General features: G+C 43.8%; 1 non-coding gene across 1 annotated transcript; it reads left to right on the top strand.

Moving 5' to 3' along the window:
• Positions 1–1,304: 1,304 nt before the first annotated feature.
• On the top strand, positions 1,305–1,411 carry LOC141654047 (small nucleolar RNA R71). The gene has a single exon (XR_012547628.1). It is a non-coding gene; the product is annotated as a small nucleolar RNA R71 (small nucleolar RNA).
• Positions 1,412–8,789: the final 7,378 nt, after the last annotated feature.

The raw sequence follows: 8,789 nt of genomic DNA, 5'->3' as shown, positions 1-8,789 counted from the left end.
ATAACTAAACATGCATTTTAAATCGAGTTTATCGACCGTGTCAATTACAATTATCGTAGTTCACCGATTTAGTTCACTTAAACGTCATAGATAATAAATTGACATGACCTCTCGCTAAAATAAACAATTGAGACTTAGCCTTACCAAAAAGTAGAAACCATGAAAACCTATTTCGTGAGGGAGTGCGCTCGGCCACACCGGGGTACAAACCTTGTTACGTAGGGTAAGTGGGTGATAAATGTCTATCCACCGAATTCTTGTTGGTGCCCTTATATCCGAAATCCCAAAGTAAGAAAGACGATTTCTTCTCTTATCTTGTTTTAGTTTGCATGCATAAGATCTAGTATTTATTTTATGACTAAATAAATTATTTCATATATGAATATGTAAATTAATGAGATTAATGATTTCCAACAATATCTTGTACCACTCCTCAAATGGATAGCACTAACCGTCTCATGTCTTGTGGGCGGGTTACCTTGAGGAGGTAGTTGCCCCTTTTGTCTTTGAGAGCTAGAGGATGCTAATTGAGTCATTTGAGTCTCTAACATTTTGGTGTGGGCAAGAATGTTGTTGATGGTGATGTCCTTAGCTTGGCTATCTTTTTGCATTTGGGTAAAAAATTCTTGTTGGTTCTTTTGCATTTGGAGGACCGCTTTTTGAACATCAAAGCTTTTGTCATTTGATTGGTTGTAGGAAGGTTGATTTTGGTAACCTTGGCTTTGGTTGAAAAAGGGTCTTTGAGCTTGGTTTCTCATTGGAGGTGGGGTGTATGTTTGTTGGGGGTTTTGGACATTTTGCCTTTTGTATGAAAGATTTGGATGAAATTTGGTATTCTAATTATAGTAGTTGAAATAAGGGGTACCACTTTTGTATGCTTGGAAAGCATTAACTTGTTCATTTGTTCCTCTACATTCATTATGATCATGTCCCAAGGTTCCACAACTTTCACATACTCCACTTGGGATTGAGGATGATGCCACCATAGCATTAACATGTTGTTTGGGTGATTTGGAGGCTTCATCAAGCTTAGCCATGGCCTTCTCAAACTTCAAATTGATGGTGTCGATATGAGCACTTAGTTGAGCACCCAATTGAGTGATGGAATCTACCTCATGCTTTCCTCCTCTAGTGGCCTTTCGATGCCTACTATATTGGGAATTATGAACCTCCATCTCTTCGATTTTGGCCCATGTTTGATTGTCATCGACTTCGGTAAACTCCCATTGGATCCCATATTGAGAATATTGCGTGAGTCTTCATATAGGCCGTTCCAAAATTGTTGCACAAGGAACCACTCACTAAGTCCATGGTGTGGACAAGAACGACAAGTGTCCTTAAATCTCTCCCATGCTTCATATAACGATTCCTCATCCCTTTGCTTGAACCCGATGATTTGGGCTCTCAACATATTTGTCTTCTCTGGAGGATAGAATTTCTTGTAAAAGGCAAGTGCTAACTTCTTCCATGAATCAATACCAAGGGTGGCCTTGTCTAGGCTCTTCAACCATTGCTTTGTGGCACCGATCAAAGAAAAAGGAAACAATACCCATCGGATTTGGTCATGAGTAACTCCGGTTTGAGAAATTGCATCACAATAGTCACAAAAAGTCTCCAAATGTAAGTGAGGATCTTCACTAGGCATCCCTCCAAATTGACTTCTCTCAACTAATTGTATGAATGCGGATTTGGCAATGAAATTACCGGTTAAATGTGGTGGTGTAGGAGTACCGTTTGGTAGGTTCTCCTCGGTTGGTACGGAATGTGATGAAAATTTAGGCATTGTAGGTTGATTTTGTGGTGGGTTTTGAATTGGGTTATCCTCTCCTTCTCTTGCAAAAGGGTTGACAAACTCAATGTTATTTGGTTGAATGTCTACAATCTCACCATTACCTACTACTCTTGAAGTACCTCTAGCAACTCTTTTATTGTTGGTTAAGGTCCTTTCAATCTCGAAATCAATAGGTAATAAATTACCTTGTGATCTCCTAGTCATGCAAAATATCAAACAACTCGAAAACAATTAGAACAACCTTGAGGAGATTGACTTCCCCAAGGTAAAGAAAGACACAACTAAAAACAATTAATGAAACTCAAATCAATTGAACACCGTCCCCGGCAACGGCGCCATTTTTGGTGCGGTTAAAACTCGTCGTCAAAAGCTACCAACCAAAACAATATTTATAACTTCACAAACTACTCTTAGCAAAGAGGTAAGTAAAGGTCGGATCCCAAGGGACGGGTATTGATGTAGGATTTTCAATTGCAAGTAGCTATGTCTTAGGGTGTCACAAATTATAGGTTGAGATGAGATGTAGTCTAAACTAATCAACAAGATGAATGTAAATTAATGAAAACAAAGTAAAGCAAATAAAGGGGTTTGTAAATAATTGATTAAAGGCACTAGGGTGTCATGGGTTCATAGAGGATTCATGGAAATAGATCATACAAACATGTTCTCAAATAGATTGTAACACCCCCATACTCCGAGTGCCTTACCAGGACCACTCAGGTATGAAGACATCACCATCTCGGTCGCCCGAGGTATGATAATCAAATAGACAAAACAGAAACAACATTTATTGTAAATAGTTTAATGAATAAATACAATCCTCGAAACCAAACTGAAAGTGCAATACATTATTCCAAACTATCTGTTCTCAACTGAAATGTAAATAAATGCTAAACTACGAATGGAAGACTCTATCGTCATGTCGTGGCCATCCCAGCTATCCCAGTATCATCTCTATACCTGTTCAATATCTGCTCACCATCCCCGAATGGATCACCGCAGGTTTTACAAAACAACACCGGGGTCAGTACTAATCACACAATCAATATAGATAACAACAATAAGACAAACAGACAAATTTGAACGCCACACACACACACACACCACCAACTCCCATCATCTCAATCGACCGTCCACTGGACCCACCCCCGTGGGGGACCGCAGTCGTTCCCACCTAAGCCCCGCTCATCGTACGAGCGATAACCCTGTCCATTAATGTGCACATCCCCTTTCGTGGCGGGTTCCACGAAGGGCGAAACTAGGGCGTGAGATCACTCCCGCAAGTGACCCCACTCAGCCGAGAACGCATCTCGAGAGCCATAGAAACCAATCACAATCACAATCACAATCACAATTATCATATCAAGCAACTAACTACAGCACATCACCAATATCCCATTATGGGACTAATACTGAGTAGGAAATCCTACCTGGAAAGCACAACACGCAGACGGTATCTACAGCTGTCTCAAAACGCCTCTTCTATGAATTCTCCTCCTAACATATAACACATAAAGACTACCAATTACTTACTATTCATAAAACCCCCAAATCCTAAATTAGGGTTTGACCAAACCTAGCAAAACATTATATAAATTATATTAAAAGCTTACCCTCGACGCAAGGAATCCAACGACACGAACTACGATACGAACGACCGTCGAACTCAGGAATTGTTAAGGATGCGATTAGGAAGATGATGATCGCTTTCTCTCTTAAACCGGTTTTAGGTTTTGGTAAAAGTGAATTAAAACAACGACGATTAAGTTTAAATACCCTAATCGCATAATTAACAAAACCCGAAAAACTCCCCAGAAAGCCGGACACTCGATCGAGTACCCAAGGTACTCGATCGAGTACCCCCTACTCGATCGAGTGCCCCGGCTACTCGATCGAGTGCCCAACAGTCGAAACTATTTTATTCCGCAACTTACCCATACTCGACAGAGTAAGGGCTACTCGATAGAGTACCCCAAGACATATAAATACGGAGTATTACAGTCTTCCCTCCTTAAAAGGAACTTCGTCCCCGAAGTTCAAACCACTACCAAACAAAGGTACTCCCATAAGCCTCCCGACTCGAAGGTCAAACAAAACACAACGTAAAGCATGATACTAACCCAACTTATCCCGACAAACATACCGACACAACATATAAAAAGGGGTGTAAAAACTCTTAAAAACTCTCGCGATCATCTCCTACCCCCCTAAAAGAAACAAGGTTACGTCCTCGTAACCATACATACCTGATCAAAAAGGAAAGGGTAACGCTCTTTCATGATATCCTCCGCCTCCCATGTAGCTTCCTCAGTCTCATGGTTAGACCAAAGGATCTTAAGCAAAACTGTCTCACCACTCCTGGTCTTTCTAACTTTTCGGTCTAGGATCTGCTTAGGCACCTCAAGGTATGATAAAGACTCATCCGACTCTAAGCTCTCGCCTCCAACACATGTGACGGGTCACTCACATACTTCCGCAGCTGCGATACATGAAACACATTATGCACTCTCTCCAACGCAGTTTGGTAAAGCCAGGACGATAAGCAACTTCCCCAACTCGCTCTAAGATCTCATAAGGCCCTATAAACTTCGGACTTAGCTTGCCTTTCTTCCCAAATCTCATAACCCCACGCATAGGAGACACTTTCGGAAGAACCTTGTCCCCAACACAAACTCTATGTCCCGAAGCGGTGTAGATCTGCATAACTCTTCTTACCGTCGATCCCGAGCCGCTCTCATCCGTTCCCTGATCATCTTAATCTGTTCAACCATCTCATGCACCATCTCTGGTCCTAAAACCATTGCCTCGGCACTATCGTCCCAACAGATTGGACTCCTACATCTCCTCCCATACATAGCCTCAAACGGTGCCATACCTATCTTTGGTGTGATAGGCGTTTTGTAAGAAAACTCTATCAAGTCCAACCTCTGCTCCCGGCTACCACCAAAATCCATCACACAAGCTCGCAACATATCCTCAAGAGTCTTGATTGTTCTCTCGATCTGCCGCCTCTCGCGGGATGAAATCTTTGTACTCATCTTCAGATTTGTCCCCAATGATTCCTGCAACTCCTTCCAAAACCTCGATATAAACCTCGCATCTCTGTCAGACACTATGTCCTTAGGGACTCCATGTAACTTAAGCACGTTCTTTCGATAGGCCATAGCCAATTGTGCCTTAGTCCATGTATCTTTCATTGGAACAAAGTGAGCTGACTTGGTCAAACGATCCACTATCACCCAAATCATATTGTTACCTTGTTGACTCTTAGGTAAACCCACAATGAAATCCATGGAAATGGATTCCCACTTCCACTCAGGCACCTCCAAAGACTGAACCTTACCTTGTGGTCTTCTCTGTTCCCCTTTAACTCTCGGCATGTCAAACAACGGGACACAAACTCGGTATGTCTCTTTCTTCATCCCATGCCACCAAAACGTTTTCTTCAAATCTTTGTAAAGCTTGTCTCCACCCGGATGAACTGAATATGGTGTGCAATGCGCTTCTGTCATGATCGTCTTTTTCAACTCCTCGTCATTAGGAACACACCACCTACCATCAAACCTCAAGCTACCATCTGTATGAATGGAAAACCGGGACACTTTGTCCCTTTCTCTACTCAGACTCTCCACTCCACTATCTTAGGATCCAAAGCCTGCTTATCCCGAATGTCATCATAAAACTCCATGTGTACTGTCATATCACCCATGGCATCTCCTTTCTGCATCATATGTATCCCAAAGCTCGCTACCTCATCTCTCAGCCTCATCAAAGATAGAGCTGTACACAAAGAATGTACACTCTTCCTACTCAAAGCATCAGCTACAACATTGGCTTTCCCTTCATGGTAGATGATTTCCATGTCATAATCGCCAATCAACTCCATCCACCTCCTCTGTCTCATGTTCAACTCCTTCTGCGTGAAGATGTACTTGAGACTCTTATGATCAGAAAATACCTTAAAGATTGCTCCATAAAGGTAATGTCTCCAAATCTTGAGAGCAAACACCACTGCACCCAACTCCAGATCATGAGTAGGGTAGTTCTCCTCATAAGGCTTCAACTGCCTAGAAGCATAGGCGATCACTTTACCATTCTGCATCAACACACATCCCAACCCATTCTTCGAGGCATCTGTATAAACCTCGAAATTCTCGCTCCCTTCAGGCAATGCTAAGATGGGAGCTGTGGTCAAACGCTCCTTTAATGTTTGGAACGCCGTCTCACAACTCTCATCCCAACGAAACCTGTTCTCTTTCCTCATCAATGCCGTCATCGGTCTAGCTATCTTGGAGAAATCTTTCACGAACCGTCTGTAGTATCCAGCTAAACCCAAGAAACTCCTAACCTCAGCAACATTCTTCGGTGCTTCCCACTTTGTCACCGCCTCAATCTTCGCCGGATCCACAGCTACCCCATCTTTAGAGATTACATGTCCCAGAAAAGCAACTTTCTCCAACGAAACTCACACTTGGACAGCTTAGCATATAACTCATGATCCCTCAAAGTCTGCAACACGATCCTCGGATGCTCCTCATGCTCCTCCTTAGTCTTAGAGTAGACTAAGATATCATCGATAAACACCACCACGAACTGGTCCAAGAACGTACGAAGATCCTATTCATCAAATCCATAAACACCGCCGCGCGCATTTGACAACCCAAATGGCATCACCACATACTCATAATGGCCATACCTCGACGTGAAAGCCGTCTTCGGTATGTCCACATCTCTAATCTTCACCCGATGGTACCCCGACCTCAAATCAATCTTAGAAAAGACTGTTGCACCACTCAACCGATCAAACAAGTCATCTATCCTTGGCAAAGGATACTTGTTCTTTATCGTCACACGGTTCAACTCCCGGTAATCTATGCATAACCTCAAAGTTCCATCCTTCTTCTTCACGAAAAGATCTGGTGCTCCCCAAGGCGATACACTTGGTCTAATGTATCCCTTCTCTATCAAATCATCCAACTGTTTCCTAAGTTCCTCCATCTCCTTAGGACCCATACGGTGCGGTGCCTTAGAGATTGGCCCGTCCCAGCTTCAACTCAACGGTGAAATCTATCTCCCTCTTCGCTGGCAACCCCGGAATCTCCTCTGAAAAACATCTGTAAAACTCTCCCACCACGGTATCTCATCAATCAGGGCTCTCTATCCGGTCATCTCTCACATGGCACAGGATCAAAGGACATCCCTTCCTCGAATACGACTTCAAGGTGACAGATGCAATCAACTTAACTTTGGGTTTGACTAGAAACCCACGATAAGACACACTAACACCCTTAGGACCTCTTAGGGACACTCTCTTTTGATGACAGTCTATCTTAGCTTTATATTTTCCTAACCAATCCATCCCAACTATCATCTCAAAACCATTAAAAGGAAACTCTAGCAAGTCTACCGGGAAATCGACTTGCCCAACTATCAAAGATACATCTCTAAACAACCTCCCACACGATACAGACTCACCCGAAGGTATGAAAACTTGCTCCCTAACAGACTCATATACTCTCAAACCCAACTGTTTTACATGACTCGAAGACACAAACGACTGAGAAGCCCCCGAATCAAACAAAACAAACGTAGGAATACCATTAACAAGGAATGTCTGGGTGATAACGTGCGCATCTTCCTCAGCCGCCTTCTTGTCCATCATGAACAGCTTGCCACATGGTCTTCGCCCACCTCCCTGGACAAGATCTTGGGCGATGCGGTCGGCTTAGCACCCGACCCTTGATTGTTGTTGTTGTTCATCGGTGTCTTCCGATAAGAATTACCGCCGTTGCGGTTGCCTCCACTCTGGTAGCTCGACCTCCCGGTTTGGCCATGATCCACTGGTCCATTGCTCGCAAAGCTCGTGCGAGTCTCGAAAGGATCCGGTGCACTTGTGCACTCATGTCTCTTGTGGCCTACGCCACCACAACCAAAGCGAGTCACTCCCCGGCTATTGCTCACACTCCCACGGCCTCGCCCAAAGGAAGTTCCAAAGACTAAACCCAGATCCAGAAGAAAATCCCTTAGATTGATTGTGGTTGCCTTTCTTGAAATTAGATTGGCCACCACCCTCGCTCTCAGACTTCCTCTTCTCTCCACCTGACCTCTCCTGAGCCATCTCCACTAGTCTCTCAGCTCTCCCAGCCCTCTCATATGCTTCCTTTACATCAGTAAGGACTCCCACGGGTAACTTATCCATAATTTTCGTGGTTAGCCCTCTCTCAAACCTCAAAGCCAGATTCTCCTCACTCAAACCCATATCCTCAGCATATCTAGATTTCTCATTGAACGCTCTGTAGTACTCGACCACGGACATCTCGGCGGTCATCTTAAACTTGTCGAACTCCTCTCTCAACTTACTCCTCACATGTTAAGTACGAACTCCTTCCTCACACCCTACGAAACTCCTCCCAAGGTATAGCAGGTAACCCCTGGTTGGTATATATCTCCTTGGCACTTACTTTCACCGAATCCCACCACTTGCCACCGCCTCCCTCGGATAGAATGCGGCTGATCCACTCTCATCTCATCGGGACAACGAACTAACTCTAGTATGTTCTCCATCTCCTCGACCAACTATCAAGAAGGTTAGGCTCCTCAACTCCCTTGTACTCCTTCGGGTTAAACCTCGCAATATAGAGGCTGACTTTAGCATGGTCAACCTCCTTCTCCTTACTCTTATCCTTGTCCTCATTCACTCTCTTCAGGGTCTCAGTAAGAGCATCCTGGTGTTCTAACATCTTGACGATGTCGTCCGTAGTCATAAGCTCAGCTCTTGCATACAAAGCATTTCTCTTTGGCGGCATCTTGAAACTATACATATATAAGAAAAGGGTAGACATGAACACACGCACTAAACTTCAAAACACGAAAACACGCTGCCCAGAACCTACTCGATCGAGTATCCAAACCCACTCGATCGAGTAACGGGCTACTCGATCGAGTGCCCCCATGTACTCGATCGAGTACCCAAACTCCAGAACCAAACAGACCTTCT

This window comes from Silene latifolia, chromosome 4, assembly GCF_048544455.1.
Source record: "Silene latifolia isolate original U9 population chromosome 4, ASM4854445v1, whole genome shotgun sequence".
NCBI classification, from domain to species: domain Eukaryota; kingdom Viridiplantae; phylum Streptophyta; class Magnoliopsida; order Caryophyllales; family Caryophyllaceae; genus Silene; species Silene latifolia.
Note: the sequence above shows the minus strand (reverse complement) of the source record. Positions and strands in the feature narration are given on the sequence as shown.